The sequence below is a fragment of the Camelus dromedarius genome, chromosome 14, assembly GCF_036321535.1.
Source record: "Camelus dromedarius isolate mCamDro1 chromosome 14, mCamDro1.pat, whole genome shotgun sequence".
Lineage (NCBI taxonomy): Eukaryota > Metazoa > Chordata > Mammalia > Artiodactyla > Camelidae > Camelus > Camelus dromedarius.
Genome location: NC_087449.1, coordinates 54,864,720 through 54,883,893, shown reverse-complemented (window position 1 = coordinate 54,883,893; position 19,174 = coordinate 54,864,720). Strand labels below are relative to the sequence as shown.

Sequence of the window (19,174 nt, the reverse complement as noted above, 5' to 3'; positions counted from 1 at the left end):
TTGTGACCAGAGGGGGAAAAAATTAATTGCGGTGAAGCTGAGGTTACAATGAAGAAAACAGATTTGGGCTAGGCGCTGAGATTGCAGGAGGAGGAGGAAAAGGGGGTTTGAGCAAAGAACACTATTTATTTGAGCAACAGGGGAAAAAGAAAAAAAGAAAGAAAGCAGCCTGAATCCGTGCTTTTTGCATGGGGAAGGAAAACAGCTCCCACCCTCTGGCCCCATACACTGCATAAAGAGCCAAATACATGCCCAGTTATGTTTTGAAAGTGAGTTTGATTAGAATTTTGGACAGGGTTTTAAATACGGGGTGACAGATGGGATGATTTCTATGTAACCCTTTTAGGAGCCCCAGTTGGGTCAGCGAATCATTTAACTCTCCCTTCCCTCTTGCCCCCCATTCTCCACACACCTCTATGCAGAAAACAATTGGTAATTTCATCACTCTATTGTCTGTCCCTTTCTGATATGGAAGGGCAGGCCACCTGGACTTGATTATTCTTAGCCTGCTGAAGTGGCTTCAGCTCTATCTGAGAGCCCAGGAAAGGGACCAGGGGACAGGCAAGTAAGCCCCGTATTGAAACAGGACATTGCATTCAGTGTTCTTTGCTTGTTGCCTTGTCATTTCCCAGGACTTTTGGGAATCTGCAGTCTGCTGGTTTCCATCTTGGAACTGACCAGGTGGGATTCCCCAATGGTTGCTTTCTCAATCAATCAGTTGGTAAATATTTATGAAGTTGCTTCACATAAAACAGTGGCTCTTGCTCTCAAGAATCTCACAATTTGAGGAGACAAGAATAACACAGGAAACAATTGAGAGACTTCTATAGTATGTGGCACTGATTAACAGGACAATGGGAGCTCAGAGTTAAGAGAGTATCAAAATAGTCATAGTAAAAAGGACACTCCACTGGGAATTAGGAGTCCTAGGTTCAACATCCCAGCTCTGTCAATATTTGTCATGTGATCTTGAAGAAGCCCAGGTACCCTGGCCTTAGTTGCCTTGTGAATAAAATGGGGAAATGGTGCTAAGTGATTGTTTTAAATCCTTTCCATCTCTAGAAGTCTAAGGCTTTATGAAATTTGGACAGGCAGGTGTGGGATGGTAAAGGGTCCATAAAGGACCTATAAAATATTTCCAAGGTCACACCATAAGTAATGGCAGAGCCAGCCCTGAAGCCTTGTTCTTTGCTGTCATACCACAGGGCTCTGTGTCCCAAGAAAGAGGTCTTCAAAAGATTTCTTCCTGAAATATGAATGTTTTCAAGGCTGGCCTTAGTATAAGAAAGAGGATGAAAATATCCTGTGAATGGACATATCAGTCTATACATGCTACAGATGTCAAGTGAAGAGCATGCCAGCTCTTTAGTCATGGGAAGGGAAAATGGTGGCTTTAGGACTCCTGAATGATCAAATAGAAAACCCTTTGCTTTTCTATCATGCAGACTTCCATGGTTGTGCAAAATGGTCAAGCCCAGGAGGTTCTAGAAAAATCATGGCCTTCAGGACCAGGCAGATTTATGTTCAAATCCCCATTCTCTTTTACTTAAATAATGAGACCTTTGGATAAGTCATCTCTCTGTGTCACAATTTTCCAATTTACAAAATGTAGCTAACTAGACCTACTTCATTCCTTTAACAAATAATTATTGACTGCCTCTTCTCTGCAAGGTGCTTGGCATGCTTTCTCCATCAGATCTATTAGTCTCTTGGTGCCTGAGGACCCAGCATGGGGCCGGTTGAGTGGTACATGCTCAGCCCACAGGTCCACACAGATTCCCATCTCCCCTTTTCACTCCTCCATTTCTGCCACTAATGCCTCATGCTTATACAGCCGTTTGCAAAACCCCTTCACATTATTTCTCAAGATGCTTTCAGGCTGAAATGCCCACGACACAGACAGGAGAGGGATGCAGTGGGATCAGGAAGCAGAATTCTGTCCTGGTCATGCGAATAACTTGCATTGTGGCCTTGGAGGAATTTCCTTCCTTCCTGGGCTTCATTTTCTGTAAAATTGAGGGAGGGGGGAGCAAATGACCTCTAAGCAAATGACCTCTCCTCTTCAATGTAAGATTCTAATTCTGAAAGAAACAGGTTACGGTTGAGAACACTGAATAAAGTTTGAACCCCAAAGACTTCTTTTTCCAACAGCGGACTGGAAGGCTAGTTCAGGCCTTCTGCAACTTGTTTAGCGGTGGCGGGGCCTCAGTCTCTTATTCCAAATGCCTCTGAACTTTCTGTTCCCAGTTCTGCTCCTTTTACCAGCTTTTTCCCCCCTCTTGCATTTTTTATTTTTATGAAAGGATGTCATTAAGGCTTTTGTCTGCGCTGTTTTTGTTTCAGAACTTTTCTCACAATCCTATTTTTTGTTGAGGAATCCGCTCCTTTGCCCAGCTGTGGGTCCCGGTCCCACAGCTGTGTTGATCTAAGACTCAGCCCCAGACAGCCTGGCGCCAGGGTGGGACGTCATGCGTTCACACAGGGATGCGTGTCCCAGGCAACCTTTCCTCGGGCAGTCACCGGTCGGCGACTGCCGCCCGCACCAATGAGCGTCCGACACCCGAGAAAGGGGCGGGGTCTGCGCCGCCCCGACCCGCGAGCGGCTTGTGAATTGCAGATGCTGAGAACTTGATAACGTTCCTTGAATTGGGGCCCATTAAAGTCTTTCCCCCACCCTCTCTTTTAGTTCTTTCTTTTCTTTTGTCTATTCTCTTTCTTTCCACCTTCGTCCTTTATCGATGTATGTTTGTAATTTTTCGTCGTCTTTTCTTCCTTTTTTAACTATCTCCTCCCAGTGTCAGGAATCATTTTGTAAGCATTTCCAGGAACTGAATCTTCCTTTGCCAAAATTTAAAAAAAAAGTAAAAAGAAAAGGAAGAAAAAAAAGTCAGTGTTCTCTGATTTTTTTTTTTTAAGAGTTGGCAGAACTATTAAGTTATACTGTTTTGCCTTTAAATTTTTAAAAAGTGGTGGGGGGTCTCTGAGCTGTCGATTTCAAAGCCAAAGTAATGATGATGAGAATTGCAGATGTCTTTTTCCTTAAACTGAGCTTCTATCTATCTACCTTTCTATTTTTTTTGCCATTTATGTTGAAAGTGGGGATCAAGGAACCTCAGAATCTTGCCCATGGTCACTAAGGATGTCAGCTGTGGCCAGGATGCAGACCTCCCCCTCATTTGGCTCCCTGTCCAGTCTGCCCCCATAACTCTCATTAGCATTAATTAGCGTGGTCTGCTGTACTGTCAGAATATCCTCAGAAGCTGCTTTTCTTAATGTATTTGTTTGCTCACAAAGTTCCTGCAAGTGTGTGCTGAGGACTTCCCAGCCATACACTTAGAAAATATCCCTTCTTCTTCTCCGCTTAGCAAGACTAGACCTCAAACTACTGCTTGAGATTCATATGATACAAGGAGAGCACACGGCATTGAGGCAAACCTGGCCCAAATCCTTGCAAGGACTACTTACCCTCACTTTGCCTTAGTTTGTCTCCTCTGTAAAACAGGGGGAAAAATAATATCCACCTACCTTTAGGCTAGGAGGATCAAGGGGACAAGGGATGGAAAGTGCTGTAGTAATCAATCAGTTGTTTTCATGTGGTATGATATGATATAGCCCCTGGTGAGTGAGATAGGTGGTGCCAAGTGAGTTTAATGGTTCCTGCTGAGACTGTTCTCAGGAATGTGGGGAGCATCTGAATGAATCCTTATAGGGGTGAGGACTTCAGGGGCCTCCAAGATGGGCTGCTCTACAGTTCAGAAGTGCTTGGTAGCAGCTGCAGCATTCTTTATTGAATCTTAACTATTTGCCAAGTCCTGTTTGCCTTCTCATCCTTTACCTCATTGACTCATTTTACAGACAAGGAGATCAAGGCTCAAATAATGTGCTTGCCCACAGTCACATGGCTGGTGAGTTGCAGATCCAAGATCTGCACCCAGGTACACTTGTCTCAAAGCTTTTTATCCTCTGTGCTTGTGCTTTTCCTTCTGTTCCTTCAAGGGACCTCCTAGGAAGGTCGCTTGGACCTGAAAGGGTTTTATCTACCAGACAGAGAAAAGCAAAGAGGGCATGCGTTAGGCTGGAAGATAGACACTAAAGTATTGGGGACAGGAAGAAACACTATTTTCTAAGCAGAGAGTCTCAGCATTAAAAATTTCTTGGAAATTTGAAACCTCTTTCCCCTCCAAAAAAACCCTTCTTGTCTATGCTTTAAAAGGATGCTTATTCTTAAACAAAATGCAGGATAACTACTCCTGTTTTTAGGAGTCAGCTTTGGAGTAGAGTTTCCTCCCTCTTTCCTTCTTTCAACCCAAAGCCAGCCTAGGTTGGTCCAGCCATACCACCCTCAAGTTAACTAAGCCCTTACTTCAGTAGCAGGTAGGCAGTGACCATGGGATGTCCAGGAGCTGGCTTGGCATCTGGGCATGCATGTGTGTGTGCGGACAACCACAGGGAAATAGGAAGGAAGTTTACTTTCTGAGAACCTATCCTATGCTGGTGCTTTATAAATTCTGTCTTGTATAATCTTCTCTAGAGCCTTTTGGAGGTAGGTATTATGACAAAGATACTGAAGGTCAAAGAGATTTGTCCACAGAGATAGCAGGAAAAATACTCTAACACAAGATACCCAGGCCTGAAACACACAAGGTTGGAGACAGATATTCAAACTGCACACAGTGGCCAGACACATAAGGACTAGTTCCCTCACCCTAGCATTTCTAGGCTAATGAGGACAGACAAGGACAACTTCATTTCTGTTTTTAAGGGAAAAGTTTGGAACATCTAAACTTTGGAGAGCATCAGTAGGTTATGTGGGAGTTTAACTATGACTTAACACATAGCAAAAGGAAAAGAATATATTGCAGAGGTTTTGCTATTTCCAAAGCATTTTCATTTATGGTTTCATTGAACACTTCCAACCACCATATGGGGCATATAGCTCACCTGCTTTGTAGTCACGTCATACTTGTCTCCTTGGTCACAGTGCCTGGCATAAGAGTGGGCAGTTAGTAAAGATGTACTGAATTAAGTTCCATCCCAATAATCACTTTGGGAGATCTCTTAGGGGATTTCAAACTCAAATGCAAGTTGTGCTGGTTGACTCTCTGATTCTGTGACTCCCAGGAATGATGTTCTTTGCCACAGACGGATGCTGAAAGTTGGATCTGGGTTCCCACTAACCGGGTTCAAGAAAGGCTTTAGAAAAACGATGGAGTCCAAGGTAAGAAAAGATGAAGGCAAAAAAAAGGCCTTGAAAAGCAATGTTCACCCTGCCAGGATATTGTCTTGTGTTGGCCTACACCCCAGCAGCAGTTCAAAGTCTGAGATGGTAGGTATTGAGGTTAGGAGGGGAGGGATCCGGCCTGGAGACAGCTGACCCTGCTGGAGAGGAAAAGTCTCCCCCAAGCCCAACTGGGCAGTGAGGCAGAAATTCAGGCGTTCCAGAAAACAGAGGCTACAGGCTCCAGCTCAGAGAGAGCCTCCTGCTGGTTAAAACTGTCTTTATAGCAGCCCAAGCATCAGCAGGCTCATAAAGGATAACTTTTCCCAAGTGCCAACAACAAGCCAGGCATCTTACATATATTCTCTCTCAACCCTCCTGTCGATTGAAGCTCAGAGAGGTGAGGTGACTTGCCCAAGGTCACACAGCTGTTGGGAGGCAGAGGAGGGCTGCCAGAGCCCAGATCTTGTGCTCTGAAGCATGAGTCAGACTACCAACTGGAGGGAGAAAGGAAGCAAATGCTGGAGAATGAAGGCCTGTCTTAAGGAGAAACGGGATGGAAGGAGAAGGAAATTCATATTTGTAATACATTTTGTTCAACAGACCTTTATATTGTCAGACAGTGTGTGTGTGTCTAAGTGGGTTCTTCTGTGAATGTGTGTGTTCTTCCCAGAATGTGTGTTGTTGGCCCTTCTCTGGCTCTGGGACCCCTCTTGAAAGTTGTGTGTCTGTGTTCCTGGTAAAGAGTGTGTATGTCTCTCCCTGAGTGTTGCTTAAATGTGTGGAGTTCTCGTGGCCCCCTGCCTGAGTATATGACCTTCTGTGGGTGTGCAGCGTGTGTCCATCTTCCCCCAATCTCCCGGCCAGGTGCAGAACAGGGCCAAGAGGACAATGGGCTTGCGCGCCCGGGTGGCCTTTCCCTCCACTCCCTCACCCTCTGCGACCCTCCCGCCTGCACCCCACGCCCTCGCTGCCCTCGCTGCCCCCACTCCGGCCCCTTCGACCTGCCCCGGCCCTCCGTGCCCGCACCCCGGCGCCCCACCCCGGCCGGGCTCGACCTCCGGGCCCTCCCCGCCCGCGCCCAGCCTGCGCCCCGCGCCCCGCGCCCGGGCGGCCCCACCCCGGCGGCCCCAGGCGCGCAGCTGCGGGACACACAATCGAGGCGCCCCCGCCCCGCCCCCTGCGCAGCCCCTCGCCCAACAAAAGCCGCTTTCTTTCCCCACAACAGATTAAAGACCAGGAGGGGGTGAAAAATAGCTTCTCCGGCCCTGGCGGGGGAGGGGCGCGGGAAAAGCTGGGGCTTGGGGGACTCTTTGATGGCGAGTGTGTGGGAAACCCGGAGGAATGTGGCTGCTCCGGCCGCCACGGCGGAGCGAGGCGCCGGGAGAAGGGCCCGCCCCCCGGACCCCCGCGGCCCCGGCGCCCCCTGCGCTCCTGATCGCCCAGCGTCTCCCCTTGCGCTCTGGGTGTCCCCCCATCCCATCGCGTCCCTGCTCTTTCTATCTCTCCCTCAGTCCGTTTTCTCAAATTCTAATTTCCCTATCTTCCTACTTTCCCTTCCTCTAATTTTCCTTTTCACGAATCCCCTTTTCATCTCCACCTCCTTCTCTTTCTCTTTTTCTTAATTTCTCTTCTCTTCGTTTCTGGCTCCATGCCTTTCTCTTGATCCAAACAGCCATCCTTTTCCTTCTCTCTTTGCCTATTTGTGTCCGTGTCTCTTATTTCTTGGTGGCTCCTCTGTGCCTCTGGCTAGGGCTCTCCTGGGTTGGCTCATAGGGATGGTGCTGGGTTTAGCACAGCCTCTGCCGCCTTTTCTCCTTACTTTTTGGGGAGGGTTGGGAAGAGGGACCAGGGTAGGTGGGCAGTTCGTTTAAACATCCCTCTCCCTCCACTCGTATAAGTGGAGATGGGAGCTGGCAGGGGAAGTCTGAGGGAGCCCAGAAGATGGCAGAGAGAGACTTGGGGAGGCCTGGCCTGCTGGACCAGGGCGGAGTAGGAATAGAAGCTCTTAGAGACTTCCAGGGGTTCAGAATTATTTTCAGCTTAATTTAATGCAGTCTATGAAAGGAATTCCTGGCCCAGGACCAGGTGGTGGCCTTGGGACCTTGATGGAAATGGGTTGGGTCTCCTGGCCCCCTCCTCTCTAGTTCTTGGGACAGGCTTGGGAGTGGAAGGGGGCTGGTTCAAGACAAAAGGCTTCCAGGTGGCTGGAGGTGCATGGAAGGGAACTCAGCTTGGGACCCTAGAAACCCAGGTTTTGCCCTTTGCTCTGCCACTCTCTAACAACCCTGACAAATCCTCTCTCCTTTTGGGACATCAATTTCCCCACCTGTGAAATGAAATATTTGTTTAGATCAGCTGTCCTCTTTTATTACACCCACGACCCCAAGATCCTATTTATTCCAAATGCATTGCTTATATTAATTAATCTGCTTTCTCATTTTATATTTATGAAAGGCAAGCATTCAGAGTTTCTGATTAGCATGGTTCATTACTATGCAGAGCTGTTCTAATTCCAGCCAAGGCACCCCAGGGAGACCCCCAAAGCCCTTGGTGCGTTAGTAGTCTGTGCAGCAAAATCCTGTGGAAGACTACGGGCTTTGGAGGCAGACAGCTTGGGTTTGAATCCTGAATCTGCGAGTGCCCAGCTGTGTGACCTTGGGGAGGTCACACCCTCCCTCTGTTTCCTTATCTGTAAAAAGGAGAGATTCATAATATCAACCCCACAGGATGGTGCTGAGCATAATGTCAGATAACAGATATAAAAAGGTAAGAAATTAGGTGCTCAATAAATAGCAACTGTGGGGATACTGATGCTTTTTACCAACGCTGCCCAGGAGAACCAGAATTCAGCCCCAAATGTGAGCCACATAGATAATGTAAAATTCTCTAGCAGCCACATTGTAAAAAAGTAAAAACAGGTGAAATCAATTTCAATAATGTATTTTACCTAACCCGATGTACCCAAAATGTTATTTGAACATGTAATTAGTGCCCCAGAAACTATTAATTTTATATTATTTTTCATACTAAGTCATCAAAATCTGGTGTATATTTTATAATTCAGCACACCTCAGTTCAGATTAGCCATATTTCAGGTGCTGAACAGCCACGTATGGCTGGTGGTTACCCATCAAATAGTGCTGGTCTAGTTGGTTAGAAAGTCAAGATAGATCTCGAAGAGGGAAGGTCTCCTGAGCTGAGCTTTGAAGGCCAAGTGGAATTTTAACAGAGAAGGCAGGAGGGAGACGGCAGAGAATGGTGTGAGCAAAGGTGCTGATCAGCTTGGTTGGACAGAAGCTTGAGGGTTGGGTGAATGCTGGCCAAGACTGGATAGTTTGATGGAGGTGGGGTGTGTGGAGAGCCTTGAATGCCAGGCTAAGGGCATAGAATGTGGGCTTTAATACTTCAGAGTGACTGTCTCCTGGAGATCCACTTTCTTTTCAGGGAAGGAAGCAGCAGTACTGTGGGTTCGGTAACTGCAGCTGAGTCTATTAAGATCTCTATTAATACTAGCTACCATTTATTGAAGATTCATTATGTCCACGCACAATGCTAAGCACTTCACGTTACTTATCTCATTTAATTCTCTCAACAAATCCTCACACATTGCTGATGGGAATGTAAAACTTTGAAAAACAGTTTGGCAGTTTCTTAAAAAGTTAAACATAAGTTGACCATATGACTCAGCAATTCTTCTAGGTATTTACCCAAGAGAAACACAAACATATGTCTACCCAAAAACTTGTACTGGGGATATTCATAGCAGTATTGTTCACTATAGCCAAAAACTGGAAACAACCCAGATGTCCATCAACTGATGTGGTATAGTCATATGATGGAATATTATTCAGCAATAAAAAAGAATGAACTACTGATATATGCAGCCCATGGGTGGACCTCAGAAATATCAGATTAAGTGAAAGAAGCAAGACACAAAGGACTAAATATTGTATAATTCCATCTGTGTGAAATTTCCAGAAAAGGTACATTTATAGAGATAGAAAGTGGTTGCCTAAAGCTGAGAGGAAGAAGGAGAGAGACTGCTAATGGGTAGAGGGCTTTTTTGGGGGGAGGGTGATGCAAATATTCTAAAATTGATGTGGTAGTGATTGTACAATTCTTTAAATATGCTAAAAATCATGTAATTATACACTTAAAGCAGGTGACTTTTATGGTATGCAAATTACAACTCAATAAAACTCTTTTAAAAAAGAAAAAGCATCCCAACAATATTTGAGATAGATACTCTGACTACCCCATTTTACAGATGTGGAAACCTCAGAAAGGTGAAGCCCACTCAGCCAGGAAGGGGAAGAGTCAGGTTTGAAACCTACAAAGCTGTGCCCTTGACTGCTTGGCTTTCCCACTTCCTGAAGTTTGCTTGGGCAGTGCCCTCCATCTTTCTGGGGCATTTAACTTCTAAGTTTGATGCCAGTCATGTTTTCAAGATGCAGCAGTTACTCTTTAGATGACGAGGGTCATGGGGAGGCGGCAGAAGGCCTGGGGTAGATTTGGGACACTGGGAGAGCCTCCTTCGTGAGAAAGCTCGGGCAGCAGCTGGGCCAGGGTCATCCACAGCAACCCCTATGCTCTGACACCCCCTCCCCAACTCTGTCTCCTTCCCAGAGGAGAGAGGAACTTGGCTTCAAAGCTGAGGCCAGAATGTGAACCAGAGACCTGACCTGACCCCCATTTTGGAATCTACTGGATCTGGGGCCATGACAGGGGTGGGACTGTCCCCAAACCAAACTAACAAACCAAAGTCCAACTGCCTCGCTCAGCCCTGTTATTTTATGATCACACCATATAATCTAACACCATAGGAGAGACTTGTATTGAAAGTCATTGGATCTGGAATCTTGAAGTCCTGGTTCAAACTTCTGTCTTCTCAATCTCCAAACTCAGTGTTCTTGAGTAACTCATTTACATTCTCCAGGCCTCAGTTTCCTTATCTATGAAATGGAGATGATGATACTTCCTTCAGAGGGTAGTTGTAAGGATTTGGGGGACCAGAGGTTAAATTCACTTCATTTTAGACCACCCACATTACATGTCTTAAGTTGTTATGGTTTTAATAATTCCCCCACTCAAAAGAAACAAGGGTAAAAGAGAATAGTAAAAATAATAATAAGAGCCAGTGTTTATGGACACTGATTTTGTGCTATTTCAAGTGCTTTGTGTGCATTAACTCATTAATCTTCATAGCAACTCATGAAGTTGGTATCATTATTACCCCCAGTTTACAGATGTGGAAGCTGAGGCTCAGAGAGGTTAAGTACGTTGGCTCAAGGTCACCAGTGTGGAAGGGCCAAGCTGACTGACTCTAAAGCCTTAGATTTTTGCCATTCAGAATGGAATAGAATAGAATTTAAGGAGACACCAGTCTAATTTATTGAAGTCTTGCTGCACGAAGGTAAGGAAAAGCAGCAGTTAAGATGATAGGTCCAAAGTAATTGGCCAAATTTATTAACATTTATTAACATTTTACCATTTCTAAACCTTCCAGCTACAAGGTCACACATACCATCCTCCTGAAGTACAGAAGAGTCACCATGACAACTGCATTCATGTTTTTACCTTTAATGTAAACTATTGTATTTTTTTTAAACTATTGTATTTTAAAAATATTTTTAAATGGATAAAAGGATTCCAATCTCATGTTTCAAATAGGTAACACTTTTCACCTGGTTCAAAATTCAAAAAGCATGAGAAGGCATAGGATTCAGACCCTCCCTCTCACCCCTACCCCTGCCATCCTCTAGCCCGCCAGTCTCCTCATAGCCAGCCAATATTGCTAGTGTTTTCAGGGGGGAGGGAAGAACCGATACCTTTTGAAATTAGGAAGGGTGTGCTTGATTTGCTCTGAAGCCACAAGGCAAAAAGCCTACCTCAGTCTGGTTGATTTCTTCAGGTCGGCCTCTGCCTGATTTCCTGTACCCTTTGATGCACCACTGCTTCCTGCAGGTGATGGTTGGTCCCTTAGGGAAATGGTTGGTCCCTTCTCCCTCTGAACTTTCCCCCGAGGCACCCCCTCCAGTACTTGCCATGTTCCTGACCACGTTCCCTCCCACCTTCAGGCCCAGCTGCTTCCTCATCCCTCAGAGCCCGCAGAGCCTGCAAATGCCAGAGAATATCTTGTCATCTCACCATGGCTAATGGGGCGGAGGTGAATCCAGGGGTCACACCTGGGTAGCCTCAGGCCAAATCTAGCCCATGAGATTTTTTTTTTTTTGGGCCTGCCCAGTGATTTTGTAATTAGAAAACTTCACTTGTAAATCTGATTTTCTCCAGCTTCTTTTGAAATATTGGCAGACTCAGCCATGGAACCTCTCTTCATGTTGATGAAATCAGCCAGAGCTGATTAGCAGATGCCCCCTTTATAAGGAATACGTACTCTCTGGATTGTCATGGTCCCCACCACTCTCTGTTGGTTAATGTGATGGGCAGATTAATGGCCCCTTCTAAGGTACCCACATCCTAATCCCTGGAACATGAATATGCTATATGAATACGTTATATTACTTGGCAAGTGGGAATCAAGGTTGCAGATGGAGTTAAGTTTGCTAATCAGCTGATCTTAAAATAGGGAGATAGTCCTGGAATTTTTTGTTGGGTCCAATATAATCACAAGGGTCCTTAAAAGTGGAAGAGGGAGGCAGAAGAAGAGAGTCAGAGATGTGACAATGGAAACAGGGTCAGAGACGTGCCATGGTGCTTACTTTGAAAATGGAGGAAGGAGCCACGAACCAAGGATGTTGGCAGCCTCTTGAAGCCAGTAAAAGCCAAAAAAAAAAAAAAAAAAAAGATTCTCCTCCAGAGCCTCCAGAAAAAAATACAGCCCTGCAGACACCTTGATTTTATCCCATTGAGATCCTTGTCAGACTTCTAATGTACAAAACTGTAAGATAATAAATTTGTGTTGTTTTAAGCCACTAAGTTTGCAGTAATTTGTTATAGCAGTAACAGAAAACTGATACAGTTTATATGGGGGTCTCTCCAGCCTCTGGACATGGGGTAGTGGGGCACAGTTGGTGAGAGGTATCGTGAGTAAGACACTTAGCTTAAGATGCTCAAGGAACAGCACCTACTGTCATAAGGAATAGGTTTGGAAGGTGGGACCAGGCAGAGGGGAAACATGGGTGATTCTTGATTTGGCTTTTCCTCCGTCTGCTCTCATAACACTCCTCTGCCTGGTTTCCTCCCCAGAGCCCAGAGCTCACTGAGAGGGCAGGGCTGAGCAGCTAGGCCTTGGAGGATATACGAGTAACCCCTCAGAGAGTTGGCGGGTGTCGGCAGCCGGTGGAGGGATCTGATCCCTGATGGAGGACAGGATTAGAGGGTCAACATGGAAAGGGAAGGAGCAGGCCCTTGGCTGGGTAGAGGGGCCATCAAGGCTGCAGGTGGGAGGAGCAGAAGCAGGTCCTGAAGTCAGGTGCAAAGCGGGGCAGGGCACAGAGATGGTCCAGGCTAGAGGCCTGCTTGAGGTGGTGCTGGCTGGTGTGGGCATGACTGATGGTTAGGAGTCCTGGGGAATGGGTAGTAGGCTGACTTGTAGATGGGGAGCTAAATTATCCTGAGCAATTACTGATGACTGATAGTGGCTTACTGTGTCAGACTTGCCAAAGATATTCATGTTTAACAGTGCCTATCACTTCAATATAAAAAGATGAAGTTGCATTTAAGATAGCAGTGTCTAGAAAGGAAAACTTCATGGTCAGGGAGATGTAGTTTGCATGTGGATGGCCACGTGCCTTACCTGCTCTCAGGGCCCTACACCCCCAGAAGGTCTCATCTTCTAGTCCTCATACCCTTAAATGTCGTTAGGCTTTCATTACAATTCTTCCACTTATTTTCTGTGTATTCTGGGCAGGTTTGTTTGTTTACTTTTAAAAATTTTATTTTAGCAAATACTCATATAATGATTAATATGTTCCAGGTGCTGTTGTGAGTGCTTTATAAATATTGATTTATTTAGTCAGCATAACAACAATTGACAGAAGTGATATTATCTCTATTTTATAGATGAGGAAAACTGAGACACAGAGAGGTTAGGTAATTTGCCCAGGACCACACAACTTGTAAGTGGCTGTACCTCTGAGCCTTGGCTTTCTTGGCTATTAAATTGGGAGGTACTACAGAAGAGTGCCCTCCAAATAGCAGAGTTTCTCATCTCTGGAACGATTGACATTTGGGGCCAGATAATTCTTTGTTGTGGGAGCTGCCTTTCACATCGTAGGATGTCAAGCTGTATCCCTGGACTTTACCCAGGAAATGCCAGTAGCAACCTCCCCTCTTGACAAAAATGTTTCCAGGCCTTGCCAAATGTCCCCTGGGGGCACAGTCAACCCTGGTTGAGAACTATTGCTCTAATAGGATCTGGGGAGGATTAAATAAGGGAGTACATGTAAGACACCTCCATACATTCCTTTCCCTGTCCTTCTACACATGTGCTGGGTGAATTCTGCCTCCTCAGAACCTTTTCTCTTTCTATTCCTTTACAGATCTTGAAGATGTGCTCACCTAAATGTAGATTGGGTCCTGGAGCACCTCTTGCAAACCCAAAGCTGGCTCCAGGAGTCAGACCTGCATTCTGGGTCCATCACTTCCACTGACACTGTGTGTGGCCTTGGTTGAACCCCTTCCCTCCATAAGCCTCAGTTTACCCACATGTACGATGAGGGGGTTGACCTAAAAGCTTTCTAAAAGATCGTTTAGCTGCAGAAAGCTGACTGGATGATTCATACCGAATACAAATTCCCCTCACAAAGTCCAAATTCTTTCAGAGACTTAGTCATTCCAGGGTTTGAACTTTCTCGCAAAAGCCATTTGAAAAATTCTTCCAGCTTGAAAAAAAAAAGCTATTAAAAGAAAGTAAAAGTTTCAAAACCGAATCCTAGGCAAACACCCCTGAAAACAATATACACACACACACGCACCCACATGCACGCACACACACACAGAGCACCCAAGGTAACTCTGAGAACAGGATATGAAACCTCACAGGCTGGCGCTAAGAAATGATTCACAGGCCTTTCGAGATGCTTCTATTTCAAGGCATGATCCACCCCCTGGATCTAGTGGCTCCAAAAACAAAATAAACCTTAAAGAAGCTGCCATTTCTTATCTCAACATAGAGTTAGCCCAGCCAGCATCCTCAGATCTCAAGAGCCCCAGTCAGAAGACAAATTTCAGTCCTGTGAATTCCCTTTCTGTTCTATTTCAAGTCTCAAGCTGCAGGCTTGTTTAAAGTCTTTTGCATCCACCTTTGGTTGGCTGACCCCGAGTTTAGAGCAACACAGCTTAATGGGTTTACAGCACAGCCTGGGAGATCATAAGTTTAGTTCAGCAAGGTCTCTGTACAGCTCTGTCCGACTGCATTCGGGGCCGATCATTCCAGTAGCTGTCTCCAGCTAAACAGTCCCACCTGGCTTATGTATTGTGCTGTCAATATCATACTTGCCCTAGGCCAGGAATCATGAGTTATAGCATACCATTCAACATGTCATGTTCCTATGTAAAACAGAAATACAAAAGTAATTTATTCGTTCAATGAAATGCTTATTGAGTGCTTACTATATACGAAGCACCCAGCTAGGCATCAGGGATGTACTGGTGCTAAGATACAGCCCCTGCCTTCATGGAGCTTGATGAACAGGAAAATTTGACAAGCTAAATAGAGTGGAAATATATGGAACTATTCCCTATAGGAAATGGCCTGCATAAACAGTAATACCAACGTTGGAGCAAAATTTAAAGAAATACAAATGCTTGTGATACAGTTAAGTACATTCTCATCTGTGCTTACCTTTAATTTTTGGTTTTAAATTTAGAAAACTTCTACTTTTTATGATGCTTCAGTTGCTCCCTAGAATCCTGCAGAAAAGGTCACTGTCTGGCCCCAACCTACTTTTCTTCCCAACAAATTTCCTCACCTCAACCATACGTCCACACCACCATTGCTACATGGAGTCTTCCCTCCTCTCTTTCTTCTCTGTCCAGGGTCTGATTCAAAAGGCCACTTCCCCCGGGAAGCACTTGCAGACCTATCTGGCCATGTCTTCACTATTCCTAAACACTCAGATCTATGCTCTTTACTGGGCTTTTAGCCTGTCCTGCCTTGTCACCTCTTCTGTATTTCTGTCCTGAACTTTCACCTCACTTGTGAATTAGGGGAAAGAGGACAAGAACTGATATTGACTAAATGCTTTCTTGGTGCTAGGCTGGCCCCTTCCTGTGCATTATGTATAATGCCTGGCACATAGAAAATGTTCAATAAATATTTGCTGACTGAATGCTTGGGTGGTTTCACTTAAACCTAATAATAACTCTTTGAGGCAAATGTTATTAGTATTCCCATTTTAGAAATGAGGAAATTGAGGCACAGATGGGTTAAAGCCTGCCTTTAAGGTCTTTCTGCCTCCAAAGCTAAAGTTCAGGCTTACTCTCCTACTCTGTGTTTTTGGTTTTTTTTTTTTTTCAAATATATTTTTTCCCCTAAGGTATCTTATACATAGTAAGTGCTTAATAAATAGCCACTGACTGACAGAACACACACCACACTCCCTGCTTTACCCCATCCCGGACACTACTACTTGCTCTGTTTTGTGGGTCCATATGTTTTGTTTCTACACTTAGTTAAAAAAACATCCTGCAGTTACCTGTGCCTGTCTGCTTCTGCCCCTAGACTGTGGCAGCATTAATGCAATTCACCTGCTGTGGTCCTGGCTGGCACGTTGTTCATGCTCAATGAAGATTTGCTGAAGTGTGTATGTAGGTGGTGATTTATGCTCCTTAAATTTCTAACCCCCGTACCTGTGAATGTGACCTTATTTGGAAATAGAGTATTTACAGATGTAATTAAAGTAAGGATGTCAAAATGAGCTCATCCTGATTCAGGGTGGGCCTTAAATCCAAGGACTGATGTCCTCATAAGAGGAAGAAAAGCAAGACTTGAGACACAGAGAGAAGAAGGCCAAGTGAAGACAGAGGCAGAGGCTGGAGTCATGAAGCCCTAAACCAAGGAGCACCAAGGACTGCCATCAGTACCACAAGCTAGAAGATGGGCGTGGGACAGATTCTCCCACTGAGCCTCCAGAGGGAACACCTTGATTTTGGACCACTAGTCTCCAGAACTGGGAGAGAATATATTTCTGCTGTTTTAAGCCACCAAGTTTGTTACAACAGCCCTAGGAGAATAACAGCGGTTGAGCAAGAAGATAACCTGGCTGAGAAATTCAGGACTCGAGAGAAACAGCTTCGACTCTGGGGGCTCTTAGACCCAGCTTTGGTACTTACCTGTTCTGTTGTCTCGATGAATGGACTTTACTCCTCTGTGCCTCAGTTTCCCGCTTTGTAGAATGGGAACATAGTAATAGCTAACATCTACTGAGTGCCAGGAAGTGTGCTAAGCCCTTTCCATGCATCCTAAGCCTCGGCCTGAATAGTAGGCCAGGAATAACCATTAATAAAAGAAACTGGGTTTGAAATTTACAATCTTACCTTGCCACGGATGAAGAAATCTCCACCTGGGATTGTTTGGCCTTGAATCCGACAGTGTGATCGTTCATAAAAAGAACACAGGCAGAGTCAGACAGAAACAGGTTCAGATCCTGGCTCCGCTGTTTACCAGCTAGGTAATCTTGTGCCGTCTGTTTTGCCCTCTGAGCCTCAGTTTCATCATCTGTAAAATGGGGGTGGTACAGTTCCTACTTCATAATGTGGATGTGATGATTGAATTAAACGACAGAAGAAGGGAATGCACACAATTATAAGCTGTTCTGTGAAGGGTAGTGCCGTGCTGGCGGCACAGAGTAGGTGGTTAAGGAAAGGAAGTGGCTGCTGTGCTGAAGATGATGGTTCAGGAGGGGACAGTCCAGAACAGCAAGCCAGTGAGAAGAGGACTCCAACAGCTGGCGGCTGCTTTTCCCAGAGGAGAACTGAGGGACAGCGAGGGCCTCTCAGGCAGCTGCTTCCTGGGGTTGTGATGTCACCGGCCCATCCAGGAGGCCATGGTACCAGCGCCTGTTGCTGCCTCCCAGCTGGCCGGCTCCACTTCCTCCGCCCCGGGCCTGCCCTCGCCTTCTTTCTCATGACCCTCGGGAGGCAGCTGGACTGCAGCTCAAGGAACAACTCTCATCAGCAAGTTGGGAGAGCACAGGTCCCTCCCCACTCCCCAGGGCTCCTGTACCTTGGGAGGGACCCTAAAGAATGACTCTTGTCCAGTGGTTTTCAAACTAGGTTCCTCCAAGCCCTGGGATTCTGCAGGGGTTCCCCAGCAACCAGTGAGGGTGGGGAAGGGGGAGGTGGTGCAAGCAAGGGGGACACTAAGCAGGCCAGGCTCTCAGGCCACCCCCTCCACTCCTCAGAACAGCCCCACTGCTATCTTGTTTACACATTGGGTCTTCATATAGAATTTAAGTTCGGAAAAAAAGATGCTGCGACAAAAGAAAGTTTGAAAAGTTTTGATCTTTTGTGGTATGCGAGTTATATATCAGTTAAAAAAAAAAAAAACCCTCTGATCTATTCTACCGCTTTCATTTTCTAGGTGAGAGGCTGAGGCCAAGTGCGGAGAAGCAGCTCACGCATGATCACCCAACGCATCAGCGATAGAACTGGGAACCGGGCCTCCTGCTACGAGCCAGATGCTGTTTCCACACCATGTGGTACCAGGAGTTGGGTGGAGGGCAGACCATCACCACCTCATCCTGTCACTCTCTGGGATGCAGATCAGATGCAAAGTGGAGCCAACTCAGTGACTAAGACAGGCAGGCTTGAGGCTAAGAGATCCAATCGGCCTGCCTCCCTGAGCCTCCATCACCTTCCTCTGTAAAAAGGAGATACTGGTGCCTCAAGTCGGGTAAAGTGAAGATCAAATGTATTCATTGTTCTTTGAACAAATATTTTTTAAGCACCTACTATGTGCCAGCCATTGTACTTGGCTTTAGGAATAGAGGAGGGACCAGGATGTCAGGCTCTGGTTCTCGTGGAAACCTACATTTTCATGGGAGAGGCCAATCATGAGCAAGTAAACAAACAAGTCAGTGGGAATGTGTCAGAGAATGGTAAGTTCTATGATGAAAATAAAAACAAGGTAGAGACAGAGCGCATTTCTGATAGATTAGGCGGTTGGAGAGGACCCTCTAAAGAGGTGATACTGAGACCTCAAAGGGGTGAGGAATTCATGCTAAGCGAGGGGGCTGGGTCAGAGGGTCTTGGGCCGAAGAGCAACAGGTGAAGGATAAAACTGACTGGTACAAATACCCATCAGTATCAAAATTGCATTATTATTATAAATATGCTCATGTGCTGTGAATGTGTCACAAGCATTTCCGGACTTGCATTTGATGATGGTAATGACTGTTAATATTTTTTGCATGCTCACAATGTGCTATGTCCTCCTCTAAGCATTTAAATGTGTTGCTTCATTTAATCCTCATAGCAACCCTGTCAGGGAGGCACTATTATTTCCACCCTTGTACCCATAAGGAAACGGAGGCTCAGAGAGAGAAACTGACTTGTCTGAAGTCACACAGCCAGAAAGTGGTAGAGCTGGAACTTGAATCCAGTTGATCTAGGGTCTGTGGTTTTAACCATTGGTCCAACTTTGCCTAATCCACTGTCTGCCCACAGTAGGCGCTCAACAAAATGGATGTCTGTTTGTGTTTTGAGGAGAAGGAACTCTGACCAGACCCTTGGCACGAATGCCTTTGAGAGGCCCATGTCTTGTGCTTACCTTTTCCTGCCTTGCTCCCACCACCAACCTCTCAAAATAAATCCTGATGTCCCAAAGAGGGGGAGGTGGGGGGGAAAATGACTGTCTAAAATGTGCTGGCAGGAGACACAGCAGTGTCTGCAAACTTTTGTGTGGATTGTGAAACCTAGACAAGTTCTGAGACTGTGACTCACAAATTTTACGTCAAGAAGGAAATTACAAAGAAGTAATAACTAGGAGCA

The 19,174-nt window shown here is 45.7% G+C and overlaps 1 long non-coding RNA gene across 1 annotated transcript; it reads right to left on the bottom strand.

Moving 5' to 3' along the window:
• Positions 1-1,953: 1,953 nt before the first annotated feature.
• On the bottom strand, positions 1,954-17,055 carry LOC135322837 (uncharacterized). The gene is made up of 3 exons (XR_010383739.1): positions 16,721-17,055; positions 4,942-4,984; positions 1,954-2,834 (listed from the first exon to the last, which is right to left on the bottom strand). It is a non-coding gene; the product is annotated as an uncharacterized LOC135322837 (long non-coding RNA).
• Positions 17,056-19,174: the final 2,119 nt, after the last annotated feature.